This window comes from Epinephelus lanceolatus, chromosome 7 (assembly GCF_041903045.1).
Source record: "Epinephelus lanceolatus isolate andai-2023 chromosome 7, ASM4190304v1, whole genome shotgun sequence".
Lineage (NCBI taxonomy): Eukaryota > Metazoa > Chordata > Actinopteri > Perciformes > Serranidae > Epinephelus > Epinephelus lanceolatus.
This window is the reverse complement of record NC_135740.1, coordinates 12,660,950-12,674,319: the sequence shown is the minus strand read 5'-3', so window position 1 is coordinate 12,674,319 and position 13,370 is coordinate 12,660,950. Positions and strand designations below refer to the sequence as shown.

At 45.5% G+C, this 13,370-nt stretch overlaps 16 non-coding genes across 16 annotated transcripts in view; 10 read left to right on the top strand and 6 right to left on the bottom strand.

Annotated features, from left to right (window-relative positions):
- The first annotated feature begins 106 nt into the window (after nt 1-106).
- trnal-uag (transfer RNA leucine (anticodon UAG)) lies at nt 107-188 on the top strand. The gene has a single exon. It is a non-coding gene; the product is annotated as a tRNA-Leu (tRNA).
- A 953-nt stretch (nt 189-1,141) lies between these two features.
- Nucleotides 1,142-1,213, top strand: trnam-cau (transfer RNA methionine (anticodon CAU)). The gene has a single exon. It is a non-coding gene; the product is annotated as a tRNA-Met (tRNA).
- Nucleotides 1,214-2,073: 860 nt separating this feature from the next.
- trnap-agg (transfer RNA proline (anticodon AGG)) lies at nt 2,074-2,147 on the bottom strand. Its single transcript has one exon. It is a non-coding gene; the product is annotated as a tRNA-Pro (tRNA).
- Nucleotides 2,148-2,306: 159 nt separating this feature from the next.
- trnal-uag (transfer RNA leucine (anticodon UAG)) lies at nt 2,307-2,388 on the top strand. The gene has a single exon. It is a non-coding gene; the product is annotated as a tRNA-Leu (tRNA).
- A 1,887-nt stretch (nt 2,389-4,275) lies between these two features.
- On the bottom strand, nt 4,276-4,347 carry trnap-agg (transfer RNA proline (anticodon AGG)). Its single transcript has one exon. It is a non-coding gene; the product is annotated as a tRNA-Pro (tRNA).
- Nucleotides 4,348-4,506: 159 nt separating this feature from the next.
- trnal-uag (transfer RNA leucine (anticodon UAG)) lies at nt 4,507-4,588 on the top strand. Its single transcript has one exon. It is a non-coding gene; the product is annotated as a tRNA-Leu (tRNA).
- Nucleotides 4,589-5,541: 953 nt separating this feature from the next.
- trnam-cau (transfer RNA methionine (anticodon CAU)) lies at nt 5,542-5,613 on the top strand. The gene has a single exon. It is a non-coding gene; the product is annotated as a tRNA-Met (tRNA).
- Nucleotides 5,614-6,473: 860 nt separating this feature from the next.
- Nucleotides 6,474-6,547, bottom strand: trnap-agg (transfer RNA proline (anticodon AGG)). Its single transcript has one exon. It is a non-coding gene; the product is annotated as a tRNA-Pro (tRNA).
- A 159-nt stretch (nt 6,548-6,706) lies between these two features.
- trnal-uag (transfer RNA leucine (anticodon UAG)) lies at nt 6,707-6,788 on the top strand. Its single transcript has one exon. It is a non-coding gene; the product is annotated as a tRNA-Leu (tRNA).
- Nucleotides 6,789-8,675: 1,887 nt separating this feature from the next.
- trnap-agg (transfer RNA proline (anticodon AGG)) lies at nt 8,676-8,747 on the bottom strand. The gene has a single exon. It is a non-coding gene; the product is annotated as a tRNA-Pro (tRNA).
- Nucleotides 8,748-8,906: 159 nt separating this feature from the next.
- trnal-uag (transfer RNA leucine (anticodon UAG)) lies at nt 8,907-8,988 on the top strand. The gene has a single exon. It is a non-coding gene; the product is annotated as a tRNA-Leu (tRNA).
- A 953-nt stretch (nt 8,989-9,941) lies between these two features.
- Nucleotides 9,942-10,013, top strand: trnam-cau (transfer RNA methionine (anticodon CAU)). Its single transcript has one exon. It is a non-coding gene; the product is annotated as a tRNA-Met (tRNA).
- An 862-nt stretch (nt 10,014-10,875) lies between these two features.
- trnap-agg (transfer RNA proline (anticodon AGG)) lies at nt 10,876-10,947 on the bottom strand. The gene has a single exon. It is a non-coding gene; the product is annotated as a tRNA-Pro (tRNA).
- A 159-nt stretch (nt 10,948-11,106) lies between these two features.
- trnal-uag (transfer RNA leucine (anticodon UAG)) lies at nt 11,107-11,188 on the top strand. The gene has a single exon. It is a non-coding gene; the product is annotated as a tRNA-Leu (tRNA).
- Nucleotides 11,189-13,075: 1,887 nt separating this feature from the next.
- On the bottom strand, nt 13,076-13,147 carry trnap-agg (transfer RNA proline (anticodon AGG)). The gene has a single exon. It is a non-coding gene; the product is annotated as a tRNA-Pro (tRNA).
- A 159-nt stretch (nt 13,148-13,306) lies between these two features.
- trnal-uag (transfer RNA leucine (anticodon UAG)) overlaps nt 13,307-13,370 on the top strand; it is an 82-nt gene continuing 18 nt past the window's right edge. The window contains exon 1 of the tRNA in view: nt 13,307-13,370. This exon is cut by the window's right edge and continues 18 nt beyond it. This is a non-coding gene — a tRNA (tRNA-Leu).

The following is a 13,370-nucleotide window of genomic DNA, read 5'->3' as shown; positions in this document are numbered from 1 at the left end:
CAAGAAACATGAAATGTCCAATGTTCAATATAGGGCATGTGTCACACATGAGTGTGGCTGAGCGGAGGAAAGAAAAAGGTCCAGACACGAGAATGAGGCTGTTGCAGGTAGTGTGGCCGAGTGGTCTAAGGCGCTGGATTTAGGCTCCAGTCTCTCAGGAGGCGTGGGTTCAAATCCCACCACTGCCATCTGGCAATGTAGGATACCAGGTCATGGTGAAGTGATTCATGTGGTAACCTGATGTTGTCCTCAATTGCATGCACCTCTTATTGGTGTACTTAAGGGTAATAGACTTGTGTGAAGCAAAAGACAAGTGGATGTTTGGATGGCTCCGTGCTGACTCTACCAATTCCATCCATATTCACATTGCCATGGTTTAAGATGACAAAGCAGTCATTGCCACAAGTATCTTTAGTGACATAAGCATTCATTGTGGAGTGGAAAATATTGCCGAGGTCAATATCTGATTCTTCTCACTTTGAAAACACTTGTCATTCAAGCAATGTCAAATGTTGACCTTTGCTCTTAAGTCTGATTGGTTGAATGTATTTACATGGCAGCACTGCTTGCTGTTGAAGGAGCAATAATCATTGACAGCTGAGTACCTTGACTAGAGTTTGTGAAGCACCACTGAGCAGAGCGGGAGCGATACTGAAAAAAATGAGGTAGAGGGGCCAAGTGGGAGGATGCTTCTATCCTTTCCACCCACACTCAATTTGCCATGTCATCAAATGACTGAGGTTTCATTGCCACAGGTGTCTCATGTGGACACGTTCCAAGATTATTGGATGGAGTTGGGAAAATCTCGAAAAAAAGCATCACCGCAAGGTCCACCAAATGCTTAACATTTCAGCCTGTACGCTGACTAATCTTGGTTGGCACGGGTTCCCAAAGATTCACACAAAATTGAACCTAGCGGGCGAGGCTCATAAACCAGATGTCGGTCCATGGAAACCACCCTCTGCTAGCTGTGTAAACTTTGGATCAAGAGGATGTCTCTTTACTTTCCTTCCATGCTGTCATTGCCCTGATGTCAGATGACTAAGCATCCGTTGCTGCTGAAATCTTGGTTCCCTCAAGATCCCAAAGGTGCCCACAATATTGGGCCACAGATTTTTAAACTGCTGACCTTGGCATATTGAGCAGAGTGGCGCAGCGGAAGCGTGCTGGGCCCATAACCCAGAGGTCGATGGATCGAAACCATCCTCTGCTAATCCCAAATTCCTTGGATGACAAGTATGTCTTTCTCCTATACATCCATGTTTTCACTTAGAGAGTTGAACCTGGTCATTTTTTGCTACATAATGCTAATGGCTTCATTGTAAAGTGCACAGTTGTTCCAATGCACTCTTTCTCACTCATCAAACAGTAACCACTGCCCCACTCTTGGGGTGTTTCTCAAAGTCGAAGGACGATCCTTAAATGACTGAATTTCAAGGATGCTACGTCATCAAATACCGCGGAAGGACTGTTCCAATGTTAAGGATCCTTCCAAATCTACCGAGGACTGAGTCCTTCTTTCAGAGAAACGTCAGGGATGCATGTGTATAAAACACCCACAATTGTTTGCGCACGACTTGCTGGAAGTGAGGGCAGCTAAGTGTCCACCCCCTACCCCCTCTTCCATTCACATGATAATGACATAATAATTGCTCTCATTCTTTTGGTTTCAATTGGTGTATTTTTCGGAGAAATCGTGTTGACAACCATCACAGAAAACATTTCAGAATATCCTGCAGGTCAAAGCACCACTCTAGAAATACTGCTTACATTTATTCAAAAAGTACAGCAACATTAGAGAGCCCAGAATTATCATGGTACCCTGAAACCCCCTCAGTCTGCTGAGGGAAATGATGTACATCTGGGGGCACTTGTTAGCCTGTTCCAATGCTAGGAAGGACTCCTGCATTGACTCTGTAGGATCCTTCCTTGGTAGGACAGTCCTTGACCTTGACTTTGACCTCCTTGGGCTTTTCCAGTATTTGAACTCTCACATGATCACGGTTTTTACTCCTGCACTCTGAGGTTCTTCTTCTGCACAGTTCCTCAGAAAGTAAATATTCGCTCTTGCTTTTGGGCTCGTCCGGGATTTGAACCCGGGACCTCTCGCACCCTAAGCGAGAATCATACCCCTAGACCAACGAGCAAAGCGCAAGAGGTGTCATTCTGTGCCATCCTGGCAAAAGCCTTCTACGCTCTGCAAGAAACATGAAATGTCCAATGTTCAATATAGGGCATGTGTCACACATGAGTGTGGCTGAGCGGAGGAAAGAAAAAGGTCCAGACACGAGAATGAGGCTGTTGCAGGTAGTGTGGCCGAGTGGTCTAAGGCGCTGGATTTAGGCTCCAGTCTCTCAGGAGGCGTGGGTTCAAATCCCACCACTGCCATTTGGCAATGTAGGATACCAGGTCATGGTGAAGTGATTCATGTGGTAACCTGATGTTGTCCTCAATTGCATGCACCTCTTATTGGTGTACTTAAGGGTAATAGACTTGTGTGAAGCAAAAGACAAGTGGATGTTTGGATGGCTCCGTGCTGACTCTACCAATTCCATCCATATTCACATTGCTATGGTTTAAGATGACAAAGCAGTCATTGCCACAAGTATCTTTAGTGACATAAGCATTCATTGTGGAGTGGAAAATATTGCCAAGGTCAATATCTGATTCTTCTCACTTTGAAAACACTTGTCATTCAAGCAATGTCAAATGTTGACCTTTGCTCTTAAGTCTGATTGGTTGAATGTATTTACATGGCAGCACTGCTTGCTGTTGAAGGAGCAATAATCATTGACAGCTGAGTACCTTGACTAGAGTTTGTGAAGCACCACTGAGCAGAGCGGGAGTGATACTGAAAAAAATGAGGTAGAGGGGCCAAGTGGGAGGATGCTTCTATCCTTTCCACCCACACTCAATTTGCCATGTCATCAAATGACTGAGGTTTCATTGCCACAGGTGTCTCATGTGGACACGTTCCAAGATTATTGGATGGAGTTGGGAAAATCTCGAGAAAAAGCATCACCGCAAGGTCCACCAAATGCTTAACATTTCAGCCTGTACGCTGACTAATCTTGGTTGGCACGGGTTCCCAAAGATTCACACAAAATTGAACCTAGCGGGCGAGGCTCATAAACCAGATGTCGGTCCATGGAAACCACCCTCTGCTAGCTGTGTAAACTTTGGATCAAGAGGATGTCTCTTTACTTTCCTTCCATGCTGTCATTGCCCTGATGTCAGATGACTAAGCATCCGTTGCTGCTGAAATCTTGGTTCCCTCAAGATCCCAAAGGTGCCCACAATATTGGGCCACAGATTTTTAAACTGCTGACCTTGGCGTATTGAGCAGAGTGGCGCAGCGGAAGCGTGCTGGGCCCATAACCCAGAGGTCCATGGATCGAAACCATCCTCTGCTAATCCCAAGTTCCTTGGATGACAAGTATGTCTTTCTCCTATACATCCATGTTTTCACTTAGAGAGTTGAACCTGGTCATTTTTTGCTACATAATGCTAATGGCTTCATTGTAAAGTGCACAGTTCTTCCAATGCACTCTTTCTCACTCATCAAACAGTAACCACTGCCCCACTCTTGGGGTGTTTCTCAAAGTCGAAGGACGATTCTTAAATGACTGAATTTCAAGGATGCTACGTCATCAAATACCGCGGAAGGACTGTTCCAATGTTAAGGATCCTTCCAAATCTACCGAGGACTGAGTCCTTCTTTCAGAGAAACGTCAGGGATGCATGTGTATAAAACACCCACAATTGTTTGCGCACGACTTGCTGGAAGTGAGGGCAGCTAAGTGTCCACCCCCTACCCCCTCTTCCATTCACATGATAATGACATAATAATTGCTCTCATTCTTTTGGTTTCAATTGGTGTATTTTTCGGAGAAATCGTGTTGACAACCATCACAGAAAACATTTCAGAATATCCTGCAGGTCAAAGCACCACTCTAGAAATACTGCTTACATTTATTCAAAAAGTACAGCAACATTAGAGAGTCCAGAATTATCATGGTACCCTGAAACCGCCTCAGTCTGCTGAGGGAAATGATGTACATCTGGGGGCACTTGTTAGCCTGTTCCAATGCTAGGAAGGACTCCTGCATTGACTCTGTAGGATCCTTCCTTGGTAGGACAGTCCTTAACCTTGACTTTGACCTCCTTGGGCTTTTCCAGTATTTGAACTCTCACATGATCACGGTTTTTACTCCTGCACCCTCAGGTCCTTCTCCTGCACAGTTCCTCAGAAAGTAAACATTCGCTCTTGCTTTTGGGCTCATCCGGGATTTGAACCCGGGACCTCTCGCACCCTAAGCGAGAATCATACCCCTAGACCAACGAGCCAAGCGCAAGAGGTGTCATTCTGTGCCATCCTGGCAAAAGCCTTCTACGCTCTGCAAGAAACATGAAATGTCCAATGTTCAATATAGGGCATGTGTCACACATGAGTGTGGCTGAGCGGAGGAAAGAAAAAGGTCCAGACACGAGAATGAGGCTGTTGCAGGTAGTGTGGCCGAGTGGTCTAAGGCGCTGGATTTAGGCTCCAGTCTCTCAGGAGGCGTGGGTTCAAATCCCACCACTGCCATCTGGCAATGTAGGATACCAGGTCATGGTGAAGTGATTCATGTGGTAACCTGATGTTGTCCTCAATTGCATGCACCTCTTATTGGTGTACTTAAGGGTAATAGACTTGTGTGAAGCAAAAGACAAGTGGATGTTTGGATGGCTCCGTGCTGACTCTACCAATTCCATCCATATTCACATTGCCATGGTTTAAGATGACAAAGCAGTCATTGCCACAAGTATCTTTAGTGACATAAGCATTCATTGTGGAGTGGAAAATATTGCCGAGGTCAATATCTGATTCTTCTCACTTTGAAAACACTTGTCATTCAAGCAATGTCAAATGTTGACCTTTGCTCTTAAGTCTGATTGGTTGAATGTATTTACATGGCAGCACTGCTTGCTGTTGAAGGAGCAATAATCATTGACAGCTGAGTACCTTGACTAGAGTTTGTGAAGCACCACTGAGCAGAGCGGGAGCGATACTGAAAAAAATGAGGTAGAGGGGCCAAGTGGGAGGATGCTTCTATCCTTTCCACCCACACTCAATTTGCCATGTCATCAAATGACTGAGGTTTCATTGCCACAGGTGTCTCATGTGGACACGTTCCAAGATTATTGGATGGAGTTGGGAAAATCTCGAAAAAAAGCATCACCGCAAGGTCCACCAAATGCTTAACATTTCAGCCTGTACGCTGACTAATCTTGGTTGGCACGGGTTCCCAAAGATTCACACAAAATTGAACCTAGCGGGCGAGGCTCATAAACCAGATGTCGGTCCATGGAAACCACCCTCTGCTAGCTGTGTAAACTTTGGATCAAGAGGATGTCTCTTTACTTTCCTTCCATGCTGTCATTGCCCTGATGTCAGATGACTAAGCATCCGTTGCTGCTGAAATCTTGGTTCCCTCAAGATCCCAAAGGTGCCCACAATATTGGGCCACAGATTTTTAAACTGCTGACCTTGGCATATTGAGCAGAGTGGCGCAGCGGAAGCGTGCTGGGCCCATAACCCAGAGGTCGATGGATCGAAACCATCCTCTGCTAATCCCAAATTCCTTGGATGACAAGTATGTCTTTCTCCTATACATCCATGTTTTCACTTAGAGAGTTGAACCTGGTCATTTTTTGCTACATAATGCTAATGGCTTCATTGTAAAGTGCACAGTTGTTCCAATGCACTCTTTCTCACTCATCAAACAGTAACCACTGCCCCACTCTTGGGGTGTTTCTCAAAGTCGAAGGACGATCCTTAAATGACTGAATTTCAAGGATGCTACGTCATCAAATACCGCGGAAGGACTGTTCCAATGTTAAGGATCCTTCCAAATCTACCGAGGACTGAGTCCTTCTTTCAGAGAAACGTCAGGGATGCATGTGTATAAAACACCCACAATTGTTTGCGCACAACTTGCTGGAAGTGAGGGCAGCTAAGTGTCCACCCCCTACCCCCTCTTCCATTCACATGATAATGACATAATAATTGCTCTCATTCTTTTGGTTTCAATTGGTGTATTTTTCGGAGAAATCGTGTTGACAACCATCACAGAAAACATTTCAGAATATCCTGCAGGTCAAAGCACCACTCTAGAAATACTGCTTACATTTATTCAAAAAGTACAGCAACATTAGAGAGCCCAGAATTATCATGGTACCCTGAAACCCCCTCAGTCTGCTGAGGGAAATGATGTACATCTGGGGGCACTTGTTAGCCTGTTCCAATGCTAGGAAGGACTCCTGCATTGACTCTGTAGGATCCTTCCTTGGTAGGACAGTCCTTGACCTTGACTTTGACCTCCTTGGGCTTTTCCAGTATTTGAACTCTCACATGATCACGGTTTTTACTCCTGCACTCTGAGGTTCTTCTTCTGCACAGTTCCTCAGAAAGTAAATATTCGCTCTTGCTTTTGGGCTCGTCCGGGATTTGAACCCGGGACCTCTCGCACCCTAAGCGAGAATCATACCCCTAGACCAACGAGCAAAGCGCAAGAGGTGTCATTCTGTGCCATCCTGGCAAAAGCCTTCTACGCTCTGCAAGAAACATGAAATGTCCAATGTTCAATATAGGGCATGTGTCACACATGAGTGTGGCTGAGCGGAGGAAAGAAAAAGGTCCAGACACGAGAATGAGGCTGTTGCAGGTAGTGTGGCCGAGTGGTCTAAGGCGCTGGATTTAGGCTCCAGTCTCTCAGGAGGCGTGGGTTCAAATCCCACCACTGCCATTTGGCAATGTAGGATACCAGGTCATGGTGAAGTGATTCATGTGGTAACCTGATGTTGTCCTCAATTGCATGCACCTCTTATTGGTGTACTTAAGGGTAATAGACTTGTGTGAAGCAAAAGACAAGTGGATGTTTGGATGGCTCCGTGCTGACTCTACCAATTCCATCCATATTCACATTGCTATGGTTTAAGATGACAAAGCAGTCATTGCCACAAGTATCTTTAGTGACATAAGCATTCATTGTGGAGTGGAAAATATTGCCAAGGTCAATATCTGATTCTTCTCACTTTGAAAACACTTGTCATTCAAGCAATGTCAAATGTTGACCTTTGCTCTTAAGTCTGATTGGTTGAATGTATTTACATGGCAGCACTGCTTGCTGTTGAAGGAGCAATAATCATTGACAGCTGAGTACCTTGACTAGAGTTTGTGAAGCACCACTGAGCAGAGCGGGAGTGATACTGAAAAAAATGAGGTAGAGGGGCCAAGTGGGAGGATGCTTCTATCCTTTCCACCCACACTCAATTTGCCATGTCATCAAATGACTGAGGTTTCATTGCCACAGGTGTCTCATGTGGACACGTTCCAAGATTATTGGATGGAGTTGGGAAAATCTCGAGAAAAAGCATCACCGCAAGGTCCACCAAATGCTTAACATTTCAGCCTGTACGCTGACTAATCTTGGTTGGCACGGGTTCCCAAAGATTCACACAAAATTGAACCTAGCGGGCGAGGCTCATAAACCAGATGTCGGTCCATGGAAACCACCCTCTGCTAGCTGTGTAAACTTTGGATCAAGAGGATGTCTCTTTACTTTCCTTCCATGCTGTCATTGCCCTGATGTCAGATGACTAAGCATCCGTTGCTGCTGAAATCTTGGTTCCCTCAAGATCCCAAAGGTGCCCACAATATTGGGCCACAGATTTTTAAACTGCTGACCTTGGCGTATTGAGCAGAGTGGCGCAGCGGAAGCGTGCTGGGCCCATAACCCAGAGGTCCATGGATCGAAACCATCCTCTGCTAATCCCAAGTTCCTTGGATGACAAGTATGTCTTTCTCCTATACATCCATGTTTTCACTTAGAGAGTTGAACCTGGTCATTTTTTGCTACATAATGCTAATGGCTTCATTGTAAAGTGCACAGTTCTTCCAATGCACTCTTTCTCACTCATCAAACAGTAACCACTGCCCCACTCTTGGGGTGTTTCTCAAAGTCGAAGGACGATTCTTAAATGACTGAATTTCAAGGATGCTACGTCATCAAATACCGCGGAAGGACTGTTCCAATGTTAAGGATCCTTCCAAATCTACCGAGGACTGAGTCCTTCTTTCAGAGAAACGTCAGGGATGCATGTGTATAAAACACCCACAATTGTTTGCGCACGACTTGCTGGAAGTGAGGGCAGCTAAGTGTCCACCCCCTACCCCCTCTTCCATTCACATGATAATGACATAATAATTGCTCTCATTCTTTTGGTTTCAATTGGTGTATTTTTCGGAGAAATCGTGTTGACAACCATCACAGAAAACATTTCAGAATATCCTGCAGGTCAAAGCACCACTCTAGAAATACTGCTTACATTTATTCAAAAAGTACAGCAACATTAGAGAGTCCAGAATTATCATGGTACCCTGAAACCGCCTCAGTCTGCTGAGGGAAATGATGTACATCTGGGGGCACTTGTTAGCCTGTTCCAATGCTAGGAAGGACTCCTGCATTGACTCTGTAGGATCCTTCCTTGGTAGGACAGTCCTTAACCTTGACTTTGACCTCCTTGGGCTTTTCCAGTATTTGAACTCTCACATGATCACGGTTTTTACTCCTGCACCCTCAGGTCCTTCTCCTGCACAGTTCCTCAGAAAGTAAACATTCGCTCTTGCTTTTGGGCTCATCCGGGATTTGAACCCGGGACCTCTCGCACCCTAAGCGAGAATCATACCCCTAGACCAACGAGCCAAGCGCAAGAGGTGTCATTCTGTGCCATCCTGGCAAAAGCCTTCTACGCTCTGCAAGAAACATGAAATGTCCAATGTTCAATATAGGGCATGTGTCACACATGAGTGTGGCTGAGCGGAGGAAAGAAAAAGGTCCAGACACGAGAATGAGGCTGTTGCAGGTAGTGTGGCCGAGTGGTCTAAGGCGCTGGATTTAGGCTCCAGTCTCTCAGGAGGCGTGGGTTCAAATCCCACCACTGCCATCTGGCAATGTAGGATACCAGGTCATGGTGAAGTGATTCATGTGGTAACCTGATGTTGTCCTCAATTGCATGCACCTCTTATTGGTGTACTTAAGGGTAATAGACTTGTGTGAAGCAAAAGACAAGTGGATGTTTGGATGGCTCCGTGCTGACTCTACCAATTCCATCCATATTCACATTGCCATGGTTTAAGATGACAAAGCAGTCATTGCCACAAGTATCTTTAGTGACATAAGCATTCATTGTGGAGTGGAAAATATTGCCGAGGTCAATATCTGATTCTTCTCACTTTGAAAACACTTGTCATTCAAGCAATGTCAAATGTTGACCTTTGCTCTTAAGTCTGATTGGTTGAATGTATTTACATGGCAGCACTGCTTGCTGTTGAAGGAGCAATAATCATTGACAGCTGAGTACCTTGACTAGAGTTTGTGAAGCACCACTGAGCAGAGCGGGAGCGATACTGAAAAAAATGAGGTAGAGGGGCCAAGTGGGAGGATGCTTCTATCCTTTCCACCCACACTCAATTTGCCATGTCATCAAATGACTGAGGTTTCATTGCCACAGGTGTCTCATGTGGACACGTTCCAAGATTATTGGATGGAGTTGGGAAAATCTCGAAAAAAAGCATCACCGCAAGGTCCACCAAATGCTTAACATTTCAGCCTGTACGCTGACTAATCTTGGTTGGCACGGGTTCCCAAAGATTCACACAAAATTGAACCTAGCGGGCGAGGCTCATAAACCAGATGTCGGTCCATGGAAACCACCCTCTGCTAGCTGTGTAAACTTTGGATCAAGAGGATGTCTCTTTACTTTCCTTCCATGCTGTCATTGCCCTGATGTCAGATGACTAAGCATCCGTTGCTGCTGAAATCTTGGTTCCCTCAAGATCCCAAAGGTGCCCACAATATTGGGCCACAGATTTTTAAACTGCTGACCTTGGCATATTGAGCAGAGTGGCGCAGCGGAAGCGTGCTGGGCCCATAACCCAGAGGTCGATGGATCGAAACCATCCTCTGCTAATCCCAAATTCCTTGGATGACAAGTATGTCTTTCTCCTATACATCCATGTTTTCACTTAGAGAGTTGAACCTGGTCATTTTTTGCTACATAATGCTAATGGCTTCATTGTAAAGTGCACAGTTCTTCCAATGCACTCTTTCTCACTCATCAAACAGTAACCACTGCCCCACTCTTGGGGTGTTTCTCAAAGTCGAAGGACGATCCTTAAATGACTGAATTTCAAGGATGCTACGTCATCAAATACCGCGGAAGGACTGTTCCAATGTTAAGGATCCTTCCAAATCTACCGAGGACTGAGTCCTTCTTTCAGAGAAACGTCAGGGATGCATGTGTATAAAACACCCACAATTGTTTGCGCACGACTTGCTGGAAGTGAGGGCAGCTAAGTGTCCACCCCCTACCCCCTCTTCCATTCACATGATAATGACATAATAATTGCTCTCATTCTTTTGGTTTCAATTGGTGTATTTTTCGGAGAAATCGTGTTGACAACCATCACAGAAAACATTTCAGAATATCCTGCAGGTCAAAGCACCACTCTAGAAATACTGCTTACATTTATTCAAAAAGTACAGCAACATTAGAGAGCCCAGAATTATCATGGTACCCTGAAACCCCCTCAGTCTGCTGAGGGAAATGATGTACATCTGGGGGCACTTGTTAGCCTGTTCCAATGCTAGGAAGGACTCCTGCATTGACTCTGTAGGATCCTTCCTTGGTAGGACAGTCCTTGACCTTGACTTTGACCTCCTTGGGCTTTTCCAGTATTTGAACTCTCACATGATCTCGGTTTTTACTCCTGCACCCTGAGGTTCTTCTCCTGCACAGTTCCTCAGAAAGTAAACATTCGCTCTTGCGTTTGGGCTCGTCCGGGATTTGAACCCGGGACCTCTCGCACCCTAAGCGAGAATCATACCCCTAGACCAACGAGCCAAGCGCAAGAGGTGTCATTCTGTGCCATCCTGGCAAAAGCCTTCTACGCTCTGCAAGAAACATGAAATGTCCAATGTTCAATATAGGGCATGTGTCACACATGAGTGTGGCTGAGCGGAGGAAAGAAAAAGGTCCAGACACGAGAATGAGGCTGTTGCAGGTAGTGTGGCCGAGTGGTCTAAGGCGCTGGATTTAGGCTCCAGTCTCTCAGGAGGCGTGGATTCAAATCCCACCACTGCCATCTGGCAATGTAGGATACCAGGTCATGGTGAAGTGATTCATGTGGTAACCTGATGTTGTCCTCAATTGCATGCACCTCTTATTGGTGTACTTAAGGGTAATAGACTTGTGTGAAGCAAAAGACAAGTGGATGTTTGGATGGCTCCGTGCTGACTCTACCAATTCCATCCATATTCACATTGCCATGGTTTAAGATGACAAAGCAGTCATTGCCACAAGTATCTTTAGTGACATAAGCATTCATTGTGGAGTGGAAAATATTGCCAAGGTCAATATCTGATTCTTCTCACTTTGAAAACACTTGTCATTCAAGCAATGTCAAATGTTGACCTTTGCTCTTAAGTCTGATTGGTTGAATGTATTTACATGGCAGCACTGCTTGCTGTTGAAGGAGCAATAATCATTGACAGCTGAGTACCTTGACTAGAGTTTGTGAAGCACCACTGAGCAGAGCGGGAGCGATACTGAAAAAAATGAGGTAGAGGGGCCAAGTGGGAGGATGCTTCTATCCTTTCCACCCACACTCAATTTGCCATGTCATCAAATGACTGAGGTTTCATTGCCACAGGTGTCTCATGTGGACACGTTCCAAGATTATTGGATGGAGTTGGGAAAATCTCGAAAAAAAGCATCACCGCAAGGTCCACCAAATGCTTAACATTTCAGCCTGTACGCTGACTAATCTTGGTTGGCATGGGTTCCCAAAGATTCACACAAAATTGAACCTAGCGGGCGAGGCTCATAAACCAGATGTCGGTCCATGGAAACCACCCTCTGCTAGCTGTGTAAACTTTGGATCAAGAGGATGTCTCTTTACTTTCCTTCCATGCTGTCATTGCCCTGATGTCAGATGACTAAGCATCCGTTGCTGCTGAAATCTTGGTTCCCTCAAGATCCCAAAGGTGCCCACAATATTGGGCCACAGATTTTTAAACTGCTGACCTTGGCATATTGAGCAGAGTGGCGCAGCGGAAGCGTGCTGGGCCCATAACCCAGAGGTTAATGGATCGAAACCATCCTCTGCTAATCCCAAGTTCCTTGGATGACAAGTATGTCTTTCTCCTATACATCCATGTTTTCACTTAGAGAGTTGAACCTGGTCATTTTTTGCTACATAATGCTAATGGCTTCATTGTAAAGTGCACAGTTGTTCCAATGCACTCTTTCTCACTCATCAAACAGTAACCACTGCCCCACTCTTGGGGTGTTTCTCAAAGTCGAAGGACGATCCTTAAATGACTGAATTTCAAGGATGCTACGTCATCAAATACCGCGGAAGGACTGTTCCAATGTTAAGGATCCTTCCAAATCTACCGAGGACTGAGTCCTTCTTTCAGAGAAACGTCAGGGATGCATGTGTATAAAACACCCACAATTGTTTGCGCACAACTTGCTGGAAGTGAGGGCAGCTAAGTGTCCACCCCCTACCCCCTCTTCCATTCACATGATAATGACATAATAATTGCTCTCATTCTTTTGGTTTCAATTGGTGTATTTTTCGGAGAAATCGTGTTGACAACCATCACAGAAAACATTTCAGAATATCCTGCAGGTCAAAGCACCACTCTAGAAATACTGCTTACATTTATTCAAAAAGTATAGCAACATTAGAGAGCCCAGAATTATCATGGTACCCTGAAACCCCCTCAGTCTGCTGAGGGAAATGATGTACATCTGGGGGCACTTGTTAGCCTGTTCCAATGCTAGGAAGGACTCCTGCATTGACTCTGTAGGATCCTTCCTTGGTAGGACAGTCCTTAACCTTGACTTTGACCTCCTTGGGCTTTTCCAGTATTTGAACTCTCACATGATCACGGTTTTTACTCCTGCACCCTCAGGTCCTTCTCCTGCACAGTTCCTCAGAAAGTAAACATTCGCTCTTGCTTTTGGGCTCGTCCGGGATTTGAACCCGGGACCTCTCGCACCCTAAGCGAGAATCATACCCCTAGACCAACGAGCCAAGCGCAAGAGGTGTCATTCTGTGCCATCCTGGCAAAAGCCTTCTACGCTCTGCAAGAAACATGAAATGTCCAATGTTCAATATAGGGCATGTGTCACACATGAGTGTGGCTGAGCGGAGGAAAGAAAAAGGTCCAGACACGAGAATGAGGCTGTTGCAGGTAGTGTGGCCGAGTGGTCTAAGGCGCTGGATTTAGGCTCCAGTCTCTCAGGAGGCGTGGGTT